The sequence below is a fragment of the Triturus cristatus genome, chromosome 2_1 (assembly GCF_964204655.1).
Source record: "Triturus cristatus chromosome 2_1, aTriCri1.1, whole genome shotgun sequence".
NCBI lineage: Eukaryota > Metazoa > Chordata > Amphibia > Caudata > Salamandridae > Triturus > Triturus cristatus.
In genome coordinates this window covers 230386603-230400175 of record NC_140581.1, presented here as the reverse complement: position 1 = coordinate 230400175, position 13573 = coordinate 230386603, and the positions used below count along the sequence as shown (strand labels likewise).

The following is a 13573-nucleotide window of genomic DNA, read 5'->3' as shown; positions in this document are numbered from 1 at the left end:
GGGCCGGTGCACACACCCCAGTCGGCATTGGCAGACCAGCCCATGTTTCTGAACATCGTGTCAGCGACTCTTCCCAATCTGTGTAGGAAGGCTCCCACAATTCCACACTGTCTTGACAGTGAGGACGGGCTCTGCCACATAAGAGAATTGGCAACATCCCTGGATACACTATAGGAAGAGTCAAAGTCCAAGGCAGGGTAAGGCAGTGTAAGGCTCATTTGGGGGGCTCCTCATTACCTGGGCAGCGAACTCCATATGTACCCTCCCTGTCTTCAGCCTACCACCCTCCCCCCGGCACCTATCAGGGCTTCCCTGGGGTGGGGGTGCCCTCATGGTATGGGACAAACCCACTCCGGGTTCACTGAGGCACGAGTAATGTCAACCTGGGCAGGGGCCCCACAGGCTGGCAATGGCAGACCTAATACAGGGCTGACAGGCTATCCAGTGGATGGCATGCTCAGTGTTACGTCTCACTACTAGCCAGTGCCGTACCCACTCCGGGTATATGGTGTACCTGTTTACAGGGTGCACCGAGGTACGGAACCTAAACCCCAGTGCGGGCGAGGTAGGGGTGTGTACCTTCCCTCTGCAATACATTGGGAAGGTGCCCAGATTCCTAAGGTTATGCAGAGATTTGCAAAGACTAGAAGTAAAAAGCAAAATGTTTTGGGGTAAATTCCCCCTAAGAAGGGCCATGTCCAACACACACCAATACATAGATTTCAAAATCATTAATTGTTCAAACACCCCAATGGATATGGCATCTATATGTGCACATCATGTCCTGTGTATTCATACCAATACTTACTCTTCCAAGATGTGCAAGCTGGAGGCTGAAGAACCACAGGAGGAGAAAATCATCACAAGAACACAGTTTGCATCAAAACACCTGTAGGGCACCATCACTTTCTATGAAAGACCCTGAATCACTAGCCCACATGAATATAGTCTTGATGTCAGAAATTGGGAGAGATTGGATAGATTTGACATCTTATCCCAGTCTAAAGTTTTAACTTCAGACTTAGTCAATATTTTGGTTCTCAAAATCCTCCCAGGGGTAAGGCTGGAAGCTAAAGCCAGCAAGGGGTCCATGAGGCTAGGTTCTTTTACCACAATGTCCCACTGAACCATTGTCAGTGAAGCAACAAGCTTTAATCTCTTCAGTGCCCATGACGAGATAGTCTCGTCATGGAGCACGGTCGCGCTGTGCCCATGACGAGACTATCTCGTCATGAACCCCACCCACTAATACAACGCCCGGCACAGGAGGGGGAAAGGGCGTGGCACAGAAGGGGTTAAGAAGGACAAAAGCGGTTTTCTTGCATGTTGTGGGTGCGATCTCCCAGAGTAAGCGTTAGCACCTGGTTCCTGTCCTACAGAGATGGAAAGAATTATGTCCCATTTCCCTCCAACTGCTGGGAACATTTCTTGGCACCAAGTCTCTCTCTAGCCAGGTTTTGTGCAAGGTCCAGTGCTCTATGGTCATCTGGAGCCTTTGGGAGCCAGGACTTTTTTCTGTTTTATGTGTCCCTGAAGCAGTCAAATAAGAGGCCATCTATTTGCATCTTGAAGAGCAGCTCCAATCCTTGGGCTCCAGCAGAAGTCAGGAATCCTTGAGCCCCCTTCTTCCAGAGGAAGTCAGGCATGTTATTCCTTCAACAGAGCCTTCTTCTTCCTCAGAGGTAGTCTTCCCAGGTCAATGGACGTTCCGAGGAGGTGGTGGTGAGAAGGAACCATATTTAACCTGTGAACTAGCCAGTAGTTAGAGACATTACCCTACTCGTTCATGACTACTTTCTCACCCTATGCACACCTCCTTTTTCAGCCCTCCGTCTTTGTCATACTGCAAAATTACTGAACCCTTTCATCACCAGGCAGGCCCCTCTTCAGGTCCCTTGCCACTACGCTTTTTAGATCAGTCCCCCCCCTTCCACCTGATAGGGTCAAAGCTGGTTCTGTCCTCCACTGTAAATAGAGTCAGGTTGTCTAGAAGGGTCCTCGTGATGAATAGAAAAGGCCTATTTAGCATCTCCAAATGTAAAAAGATGTCATTTGCCCTGCCAGCTGTACCTCTCCATTTCCAGAAAGGTAAGTCCTGTTAAGTGATCAGTAACTATCATCCTGTCTTTCCTGAGCTCAAAGACAGGGCATTTGCTTGTTACCATTGTCCTCTTACAGGAAAATTAAACAGACCAGCTGGATAAAACGAATTTTACTACTCCCATTTTAGAGCCAGTGCACATGCACTGTTGAACTGAATAGGAATGTCACAAGCACAGAGCCCTAGTGTCAGCAAAAACAGAGTCAAGAAAAAGGCAAAACCCTCTAGAGTGTCCATGCAGAAAAGACAAATTTGCTACACTTGAGTATTGTGAACTTTCACCAGTTGAAGAGGATGCCAATGCATGTCTGAAGACCAGACATTGTTGCCTTTGGATAGCTCGCTATATAATTAGACCTAAAATGCTGGCTGGGGTGGAATAATTTAAACATACCATTGGACAACAATAGTGAAAACCAACAAACTTCCAGTTTCGCTTCATCCCACCTTACCTACAATGAGTCACACACAAAAGAATCACCTGCTTCCCATGAAGAATACAATTCAGCTGGGGCAATGTTAATTGCCCCAGCTGATGCTAGGCTGAGTGACACACCATACACTGGTAACTCGGCAGAGTCAACACAGGAAGAAAACCTGCATTTAGCCCCATCAAATGGTGAAACCTGGCTTGCCAATTGCCCAAGGAAATAATCAAATCTAGCTTCTAAAGTAGATGACCTGGAGGGATAAAACAAGAGCAAAGAGAAACACTAATACACCAGGTGAAAGGCACCAGCAACTAGCTGGAATGCCCCAAGCAGAGCCCTGCCAACATTACAAGCAATAGCACCCAACAGCCACATCAGCGCATAATGGCACACTTAGGATGCTTCTAAAATCAGATTCAGACCCACAGGTCACACGGACAATGGCACACAGAACACATAAACCAACCTATGGTGCAGGAGGGTGGATACAAAGTAGCATACTTCACCAAATTTTAAATGGTAATGCTAACAAAGGTAATCAGACATGATATACCCTATACAATTCAGGCAAAACTTTCACAAGGCTACCTAGATGCAAGTCTACCAAATATCACGTGAATAAGAGAATGGCTCAAAATCGAATACCAACTTTCAATGTGCTCTGTCTATTGCTGCAGACGCCAATTACTGGCAACCACTACAAGTGCCATTAACCAAGCACGTCCACACTATACCTTACGCAACACAATGACACTAATAAAATGTGATAGAATCATTGATATCTCTACTTTACCATGGTAGGTGATCTGAACCTTCTAGTTCACAACCCTTTACTCAAAGATCCAATTAACTTACAATATTTTGCAACATTAGTGGCTTCACTAACAGATCGACACATCACATTTCTAAACTCGTGAATAGATTCAACTATATAAACCCCAGTGAAACTCTATCATTATTCATGCACATTTTCTTAAAGGAAAATAGGTTTATCAACTCGGCGACAAATATTCCATGTTTTTATAATTAAACAGCAAAACATATCAGTGTTTTTCATGTAAATATAAGCTTAATATAAATGTTCTAAAACTTCCAAAATGTATTTGGACCTATATAGCAATAGTCACCGAGTTGAGCCACATTACAGGGAAGGGAGACATTTATTCACCAACATTAAATAACATTTATGGCATTAAACTATATCAGGAGACAAACAAGACTGCCATTTCTCTTAGCAGACGTAGCCTAAACACTGCCTCGAACAAAAAGCCATGTTGATGTTGTTTGAAGTACAAAGGGGGTGTAGGCACTATTTACGATGTACACAATATTCCCCTGCACACGCTTATAGCGTATAGTCAAGTGACAAAGATAAAACAACAAAGGACTTCTTGATCCTCTGTGTTTAATATTTAATTTTTTCGTATATATGAGGTTTCTTTACATTCCAATGGAATCTTTACAACCTTAGCCAACACGTGTTTCATGTGTTGTCAGGAAGTGGGGGCGTGGCTTGGCGCCCGAAGGAGATGGCGGCGTTCGGCTAGGAGCTCCGTTCACACCAGGGTTTACTGGCGGTTCGCGCCTCAGTTTCCACCAACGAAGGGCACCCTCTCCTGTCGGAACATGCCAAGATCATTTTTAATCCTTTTCTGGCGCTAAGGCACAGTTATTTTGGGTTTTACAACCCATTTTCTTTTCGGTCGCGGCTTGTTAGCGGCCGCGGCCGCCATCTTGTTTATTCTCGCCCGTGATTGCCTCAGCAGTGCGCTTTGCCGCGCATGGATCCCCTGGACGCCTCATGCTTAACTACTGACCCCAGCACCTCCTGAAGCACAGCTGTGGACTTTCTCCACTCTAAGGTGATTTTCTTTTTTCTCCTCAACATGATTATTTCCGCTGCCTTTTTCTGCTGACTGGAATTTTCAACTTTCCTCATATACGGCGGCCATCTTATGCTTCCAGTCTCCAACACCTTTGTCTCCAACTTTGCGGCCTGGCATTTTCCTTACCTTATTAATTTGCTCCCTGCTCCTTTTTCAGTTGGGCAATAAGATATTCTTCCTTCTTTTTTGGCTGCGCGCTCCATCGGCGTGCTGATGGCGCATTGTTCTAGTCAGACTCAAAAACGTAGTTACATTAAGAACTCCAAACTATTCACGGCACTAGCCCACTTGGAAGCCTCTCAGTCTCTACCTTCAACTGAAATGACATCGACTGCGGACATCACCTCACAGCCTTCGGCAAAAGTGAACTCTAAGAGGTTAAAGAAAGACCCACCTTCGCCTCCTAAGTCCTCCTCGCCCATCTCAATGGAGCTAATCCTCGAAGAGATACGAGCCCTACGCCCTTACATGGAGGAGACGAATGCTAAGCTGCAGATTCTCACTGATAACTGGGCCTCGATGGACGAAAGAGTATCGCTGGTGGAGCGTGACGTCTCCTCTCTTCAGGAATCCGCGTCCAAGGTTTCCCACATGCAAACGCAGATTTCATTTCTTCAGAAGCAGGTGGAGGACCTCGAAAATCGTAACAGGCGCAACAATCTTCGCCTTTACGGCCTGGTGGAGGGCTGTGAGGGGAATGATCCCATCAGCTTTTTCAAATCCTTTCTCCCGAAGCTTCTCCACCTACCTGATGACACCTCACTGAATATCCAGCGTGCCCACAGACTTGGTCGAGCTTCCTCCTCTCCTTCCGCATCAACGAAGCCTAGAGGTGTAATAATGTACTTTCTAGAGTACACAGACTTGTTGAAAGTCCTTTTAGCCGCTAAAGCCTCTCCTCGCCTCACTTGGTCAGGCTCCACCTTGTTCTTTGCACAAGATTATGCCAGGACCACTGCAAACCGTCGCAAGGCTTTCCTGGACATGAGACCTGACCTACGCTCCATTGGTGCCAGATATGGGCTTTTTCATCCTTGCCTTTTTAAGGTCACTTATAATAACAAGACTACGACATATGAGGATCCTGCCCGTCTTCGAAGCTTCCTGAACTCCTGCGGTCAGCCCGACATGGAGATAGCCGGTCCTTCTTCCCACCCACCATGACTTATTTTTGCAGCTGCAGCTTGATTCTCTAATTTGTCCTGCTTTAATGTTTTCATTTTCTTTCGCAGGTTCTTCAGACTGTATGACCTCTCGTCAAGTTTATGCCTTTCATTTTATCGTCTGACAGTGTTAATCGGGCTTCTCGTTTGGTCATATGTTTGCTCTTTATCAACGTGTATTCGAGTTTCTAACTATGTTCTCTTTCTCCCTTCACAGATCACTGTTTTGCGTTCCGTTTTGTTATCCCTGGTTGGACGTCTCTCTCACCCCGAATGCCCTGCCTCTCCCAGTTGGCCCTACCTCCCTCCCCTCATCTCCATGTGTGTTTCCGCTTATTCCCAGTTCCTGATTGTATTTTTCCCGTGCTACCCCTCGTAAGTACTCTTCATTCCTTATTTATCATGTTTTTCTTTGTTTTATATTTTCTTATTGTACCTTCTCCCTCGTTGTTTTCAGATTTACTGGTGTCATTGCATTTTTCATGCTTCTCCCTTATCTTTCTTTCTTCATTTTTTCTTCTCCCCATTGTGTATTGGCTCTCTTGCTTGTATTCATCTTCCTTTACCTATTCTTTTTCGCCTTGGCCCTTACCTACCATTATCTTTGAGTATTGTTGTATCTTCTTCACTTTCTTTCTGCTTTCTTGGTTCTCTCCTATTTTTATGGCTTCACTGGTTCCTTTCTCACTTTTTCTTCTACCCTTGTCTTTTCGCGTCAGCTCTCATCTCACTCTTTTTTCCTCTTATGCTCTTGTCCGCTGTGAGGCATTTCCTTGCTGTCCTACTCTCCAATTGGTCCATTTTTTGATTAGTCTTTAATGTCAGTTCGAATTGTTTCCTGGAATGTTAGAGGTCTGCATTCTCCTATCAAGAGACAAAAAATCCTCTCTCATTTAGCCAAATTAAATGCAGACATTGCCTTTCTACAAGAAACCCATCTATCTGATGCTGAAGCTGCTAAACTTAAGAGAGGTTGGGTGGGGGCTGTATTTTCATCTCCGGGTGATGGTAAGAGAAACGGTGTGGTTGTACTAGTCCGCAAGTCTCTTACCCATTTGCTCTTGGCTTCTGAATCAGATCCTGATGGTAGATGGTTGTATGTCAAACTCTCCTCAAAAGGCGTCCCTCTCTCCCTCCTTAACATTTACGCTCCTACTGGAGGTGATCAGGTCTTCTGGCACGCATTGGCCTCCCGCATCACTGAGTATATTGATGATAATTTTATTTTAGCAGGTGATTGTAACCTACCCTTTGATCCTTTTTTAGACAGGAATTCCAAGGCACCTTTTATCCCCAACAAGTCCCACAAGCTTTTTACTCAAGCGATATCCCAGCATAAACTCATTGACTCCTGGCGTCTCTGCAACCCCACCTCTAAAGAATTCACCTTCTACTCCCCGACTCATCATTCCCAGTCCCGTATTGACTATATTTTCCTCTCCCATCATATGTCCCAATCCCTCTCCCATGCTGACATAGGCCCCATCTTATTTTCTGATCACGCCCCTGTTTTGATAAGCATTGACATTCTACCCAAATCCACTGGACCAAAGAGATGGCGCTTTAACAACACTTTACTCCTTGACCCCAAATTCTCCGCCTCCTTTGTAGACTTTACCACAGAATTTTTCATCATTAATGACACTCCCACTATGCCTAACCACGTTGTCTGGGATGCCTATAAAGCAGCAGCCAGAGGTTTTATTATCAGCTTTGTGGCTACTAAGCGCAAGAACGCTCGTAAACGTACTAATGACCTCCTTTGTACGATTAAAAAATTAGAACATTCCTTCTATACATCTCATTCGCAAGAAAGTTTGACTGCTCTCATTGCTGCTAAGATGCAATTTAACAAACAATCCACTGAGGATGCTTCATTGTATTTGTTAAAATCCAGTTCAAAATTCTATGGGGGTAAAAACAAGGCGGGGAAGGTCTTAGCCAATTATTTAAAAGTCAAGCAAAACAAACTGAATATTGACTCTATTTACGATGTTAATTCTGTTTTAAAGCATACGGATGTTGATATTTTAGAGCAATTCTCCCTGTTTTATTCCAAACTCTACTCTTCTGAGACTCACCCTAATCCTCATTCTCTTGCTACTTTCTTCGCCACCATCAAACCACCCTCCAATTTCCCTGTTGATCTATCCGCCCTTGAATCACCAATCTCTAGTGATGAACTACTTTCAGCACTTCAATCACTCAAGAAAGATAAGGCCCCCGGCCCAGACGGATTCACAGTTGAGTTTTATTTGCATTTTTCCAAATTGTTGTTGCCCAGACTACATTCCCTTATTGATTCCTTCATATTGAATGGCTCTTCCTCAGGTACATTTTCTGATGCCCACATCTGCGTCATACCCAAAGAAGGCAAAGATACCCAACATTGTAAGAATTACAGACCAATTTCTTTGGTTAACATTGATTATAAATTGTATGCCAAATCTCTTGCCATTAGATTAGACCCTTACCTTCCCGAATTGCTAGGCCCTGAACAATCTGGTTTCGTTAAGGGCCGCTTCATCACTGATAACACCAGACTTTTGTTTAATGTCCTTTCCAAATCTCCACAGTTCCAAGACTCACTTGCAGCCATTGCTCTAGATGCAGAAAAAGCGTTCGATAGGGTGGAGTGGACTTTCCTTTTCTCCGCCCTCAAATGGTTTGGATTTGGCCCACACTTCATCTCCTTTATCTCCTTTCTGTATTCCAGCCCTAGAGCGGCGGTTTGCGCCAACGGTCTGGTCTCCTCTTTTTTCAATCTGGGCAGAGGTGTTCGTCAGGGTTGCCCTCTTTCCCCTTTTCTTTTTAATTTGGCCCTAGAACCTTTTCTTTCAAAGCTTCGTCAAAACCCCAACTTACATGGTTTCCAAATTTCCCAAACTAATATTAAACTTGCTGCCTACGCTGACGATATTCTACTATTCATGTCTAACCCTGCATCTTCCATTCCCGCATTCCTAGCTGAAGTCCATGACTATTCTCAGATTTCAGGTTATAAGCTAAACAATGACAAGTGTGAGATTCTACCCCTTACCAAGTTCACCTTTAAGCCGGACTTTATGGCGTCCAATTTTACCTGGAGCTCCTCACACATCAAATATCTAGGTTTACACATTACTTCCTCCCTCCCTGACACTGTTTCATTATGTCTCAATAAATGCACCCAAAAACTGTCCGACCTTACCTCTAGATGGCACCCATTATACCTCTCCTGGTGGGGCCGTCTTGATACGATTAAAATGATGCTCTCCCCGTTAGTCCTTTATACCATTTCTAACATCCCAATTCCTATCCCTGCTAAGTTCTTTAAGAAAATCAACACTATTCTCTCTTCCTTTCTTTGGTCCGGCAAAAAAGCACGTATGTCCCTGTCCAGATTGCAACTCCCCAAGTCTGAAGGTGGAGTTAACTTTCCAAATTTTCCTGCTTACCACAAGGCATTCCTCTTGCGGCAAGCTTCCCAATGGCTGCAAGACCCTGCTGAGCCGTCCCCCTTATGGGTTGTCATTGAGCAACTTTCCTTATCCCCTTTCACTTTTGCTGAATACCTCTCATTCTCCCGCAAGCCTCACTTCTCCTCCATTCCTATCCACAAGTTCACAGCCAAGCTGCTTCTCTCCACTTCCCCAAACCCCCCTTCCTCTGTAGCAGAGTTTCTCAATTCCACCATCTGGCACAACAATAGTATAACCATCAATCGCAAACCCTTTTATTGGAAAACCTGGAGACAGAGGGGTTTAATCTGGGTATCTCAACTCTTCTCTAATTCTGTTTTCTTATCCTTCTCCGTTCTCAGTCAACACTTCCATCTTCCCCGTTCTTCTGCCTGCAAGTATCTTGCGCTTAAAAATGCAGTCATGTCCACTTATGCTCTTCTCTCTAACCACCCCACGCATCCTCGCCCTCCCAACCCTACCTCACACCTTCATTCCTTCCTGCGCACTCACCCTACAGCCTCCTCACTGTACCACTCATTCCATACGATTCTCACACCCAGACCAAAATCCAAAGTTGAGGAACAGTGGGAATCTGATTTTGCCATCTCTTGGCCCACCTCCCTGTGGGATAAACTATGGACCAAACTTCGCAAGACATCTAGGGCTGCCTCCCTCACACAAACGCTTTTCTTCATTTACAACAGACTCCTCTTCTCTCCCCAGATATTGAATAAAAGATTTTCTTCCATACCTGATCTCTGTTGGTCCTGTTCTGCTCCTAACGCCACTCTTTTTCACTTGCTTTTTTCTTGCACTTTCACGAAAAATTTCTGGACACTAGTTTGGGCCCAAATCAATGCCATATTCCACACTACATTCCCCTTTTCTTTTGTCAATATTTTTTTAGGAAGCCTTTCTCCTTGCTGGGATGACATTCATTTTAATACGCAAATTGTTGATTTGTTGTTAGCTGTTGCGTTCCAACAAATCACCGTCAACTGGAAAAACTTTACGAATATCTCTTTTAAAGCATGGTGGTACAATGTGTGTTATAATCACAGGCTAGACACTGTCTTTGTGCACCCCCTTAGTTTAGCTGCTAAACGACATGATTTATGGCTTCCTGTAACCTTGTATCTAGATATCTGTGCTAAACGCTCTTCCCATGTATCACCTATTCAGCAAGAAGTCTCTAAGCCTCCCTGAGTGATATTGTTTTTCATTTGTATTATTCTTTTTATATAAGCTACTTTAATTTTCATTATTACCAGTGCTGCTTTTTGATATTTAGCCTCAAACCCTTGTTATCCTCTGATTAATTGTATATTTTCACTACCATGTATTACCTTTCTTCTCCAATTGAAGACATGTTTGTATTTTTTCTCATGTATTGACACCTTTATTTATCCAATAAAAATCTTTTGAACTTAAAAAAAAAAAAAAAAAAAAAAAAAAAAAAAAAAACAAGTGTTGTCAGGAAGTTATCCCCCAACTTCTTCAGGGCTAAGAAAACACATACAAGAATACTTAGGCTGTAGTGTGTGTAACCATAGTTACACGTGTATAGACACCCCTAAGTGACTTGGTGTCATGAGTTTTTAGGAAATCTAAAACTCGTTGTGAACTAGTGGAAACCCATGCTTAAGTATTCGCACCCAAAGTAAAGTAAAATAGAAAAATTCAGAAAGTATAGATTTCTTAATATTCAGTCCTTCGTGATCCGCCACAATTCTGGCGAGATCATTCAGTAACTTTGGTGGTGTGCTTTGATAGAGATGAAAAAAGTGAGTCAGAAGAGGTTGGCAAACTACCCCTTTATGTTGCCAAATTGCAAGCCTTGGTTACACTTATTAAGTGTAATAAAATTACGTAAGGAAATATAATATACAATGCCTAAAACACTAATTCTGGAAGTCCTGTAATTTAAAGGATGTATGTCACTATGCGCTTGTGCTGGATTTACCCAGTCCTGCCACGCGTGTGGCATAATCTTAAATCACCACAGCGCGCGCTGGCTACAGTTGTAAAGGTTCCATTGGAATGTAAAGAAACCTCAATATACAAAGAAAGACAATATTGAAAATAAAGGGTCATGAAGATGATTGTTTTATCTTTCTGTCACTTGACTATACACTATAAGTGTTTGCAGGGGAATATTGTGTACTTTGGATGCGGTCTCAGACCTCAAATTAGGGGAAAGTGTGGTTTTCCCTACCTCTTTGCACCGCACACAGGTAACGTTGCACTGACTACCTACGCGAACTGCCCGACAGCGCCAATCACCTATAAAATACCACCCTAACCAGAATAGAAGCACTATCTATAATGTGATCTCCATCTGCTAATATCCACCACTCAAATTACTTTAACATCTTCACTATACTAATTCACCACTAATCCTTTATGGGGTCTGGAGTAGCGTGCTACTTGCCGAAAAAGTGCTTTGACGCCTCGTGAGGGGTAGGAAGCGCTATATAAATGCAATAACAATACAATTACAATCCCCAAATATGTAAATATGACAGAAGGGAATATCAATTTTACCTGTCCAATAATTTCAACAGAGCTCAGATGTGGTTGGTTCTAAAGAGGACCCTACAGTGGAGTAGCTCAAGAGATTACACTCGTATTCAATAACTGTATCAGATATGGCCCGCATGGATAGTGCTCTAACCTTGTCCCCATCATTAAATGTGGTCAGGTGGGGAGGGGGGTGTCTTTGTGCGCTTTCTTTTCAATGTATTCATAGATTCCTTTCAGTGGCATTTAAGGAAGAATTAAGAGAACTCCCCTGTAATAATCCTCCGGGCTTTACTACTCTTCCTTTACCATTATGTTCTCTTACCAGAAGGTGAGGTGAACTCTACATCAGCTGGCGTTCCCAGCTATCTCATTATAAGCAGCATCTTGCCCAAACCAATGGTTTCATTTTGAGGTTTGCCTAACACCATGGAGAGAAATCCATCATGACTGCCACAAGGTCAATCTAAGGGGGGGGGTGTTTTTTGAAGGTACCACTGAGTTTGTGGTGTGGAGGTGACTTGCAGATATACCTCAATAATCATGTAAGAAATATTTTTGGGTGAATCAATAAATATACCTGGGGATGACCCTGTGCATGATAATTTTCCAATCCGTGGAGGCAAAATAGGCTTACTCCCCTGGGTGGCAGCATCCACGGTTGGGCAGGCTGGAAAAGATGCCTGTAACTAAGCAGCAAGGAGGTGGTTTTTGACCAGCGGCCAGGGTGTTCAATTAATCTCCCAAAGATGGCTACACCTGCAGGAATACCAAAGCAAGAAACTGATGGTAGACCATGGGTTCACAGTTCAGGGAAACCTACTTGGTAATTTTGATGGAGAAGGCACGTAATGGACCGCTTTTGGTTGGCAGCCCACAGGAAGGTATTGACATTGAAGATGTGGCAGCCAAAAGCCCAGAACTCATCTTCAAGGAAGAAATAGATATATTTGAAGGAGTAAAGGACTGCTAAGCAATGAGAATGGCAGATAATTTGGGTTTCAAGGGACCACTTCAGCGTCAGATTGCAGTTAAAATTAAGAAGCTTTACAATCTCTTTCACAAACTTGATGCTACTCAGGTGGAAATGAATCCCTTTGGTGAAACTCCAGAAGGACAAGTTGTCTGCTTTGATTAAAAAATTAATGTTGATGTGAAAGCTGAATTTCAACAAAAATAAATATTTGCCATGGATGATACATCAGAGAGTCATCCCGTTGAAAGTGAAGCAGCTAGTTTTGACCTGAAATGCATTGAATTGAATGGAAACATTGCTTGCTTTGTGAACGGAGCAGGTCTTGCGATGGCAACATGTGATGTAATTGACCTTCATGGCGGCAAACCAACAAACGTCTTGGATCTTGGTGGTGGTGTAAAAGAGGCCCAAGTATATCAAGCATTCAAATTAGTCACTGCTGATCCTGTGCTTGAAGCTATCCTTGTCAATATTTTTAGGGGAATTATGATTTGTGCCATTATTTCGAATGGCATTACCATGGCTTGCCGAGAACTTGGACTTAATGTGCCCTTCGTGGTCAGGCGTGAAGGAACTAATATACACAAAGCGTAGCGACTTTTGAATCAGAGTGGATTTCCAATCAGCGCTGCCAGTGACCTTGATGATGCAGCTAAGAAAGTAGTGACCAGTGTAGCAAAGCTGTGAACCCAAGCATTTCAAAGACGTCCATTGAAAATATCAAATTCTACTCACAGCAAACAGTTTTACAATATTTAAGGTAGGATTGCAGATTTTTCTATCTTCTTTGGATGCATCTGGGACAGAAAATCATTAGAAAAACAATGATCTTCCCATTGTTTGGTGAATGTAACTTATGTACTTATTACCACTAAATGTTTTAGGAACCATTGTGTTTTACAAACTGGGGTAAAGGACTGTCTACATTTTTATCATTTCATTGGGCTGAATCACTGATTGCTGCCTACACAGGTTGAAGTTATCTTTTACACTACATATTACATTTATATAAAAGGGAGGGACATACAGAAAAAAGATGCATCACTGCAATGG

The 13573-nt window shown here is 43.3% G+C and overlaps 1 pseudogene; it reads left to right on the top strand.

The window, feature by feature from the left end:
* Positions 1-12340: 12340 nt before the first annotated feature.
* LOC146864007 (succinate--CoA ligase [GDP-forming] subunit beta, mitochondrial pseudogene) lies at positions 12341-13207 on the top strand (annotated as a pseudogene).
* The last annotated feature ends 366 nt before the right edge of the window (positions 13208-13573 follow it).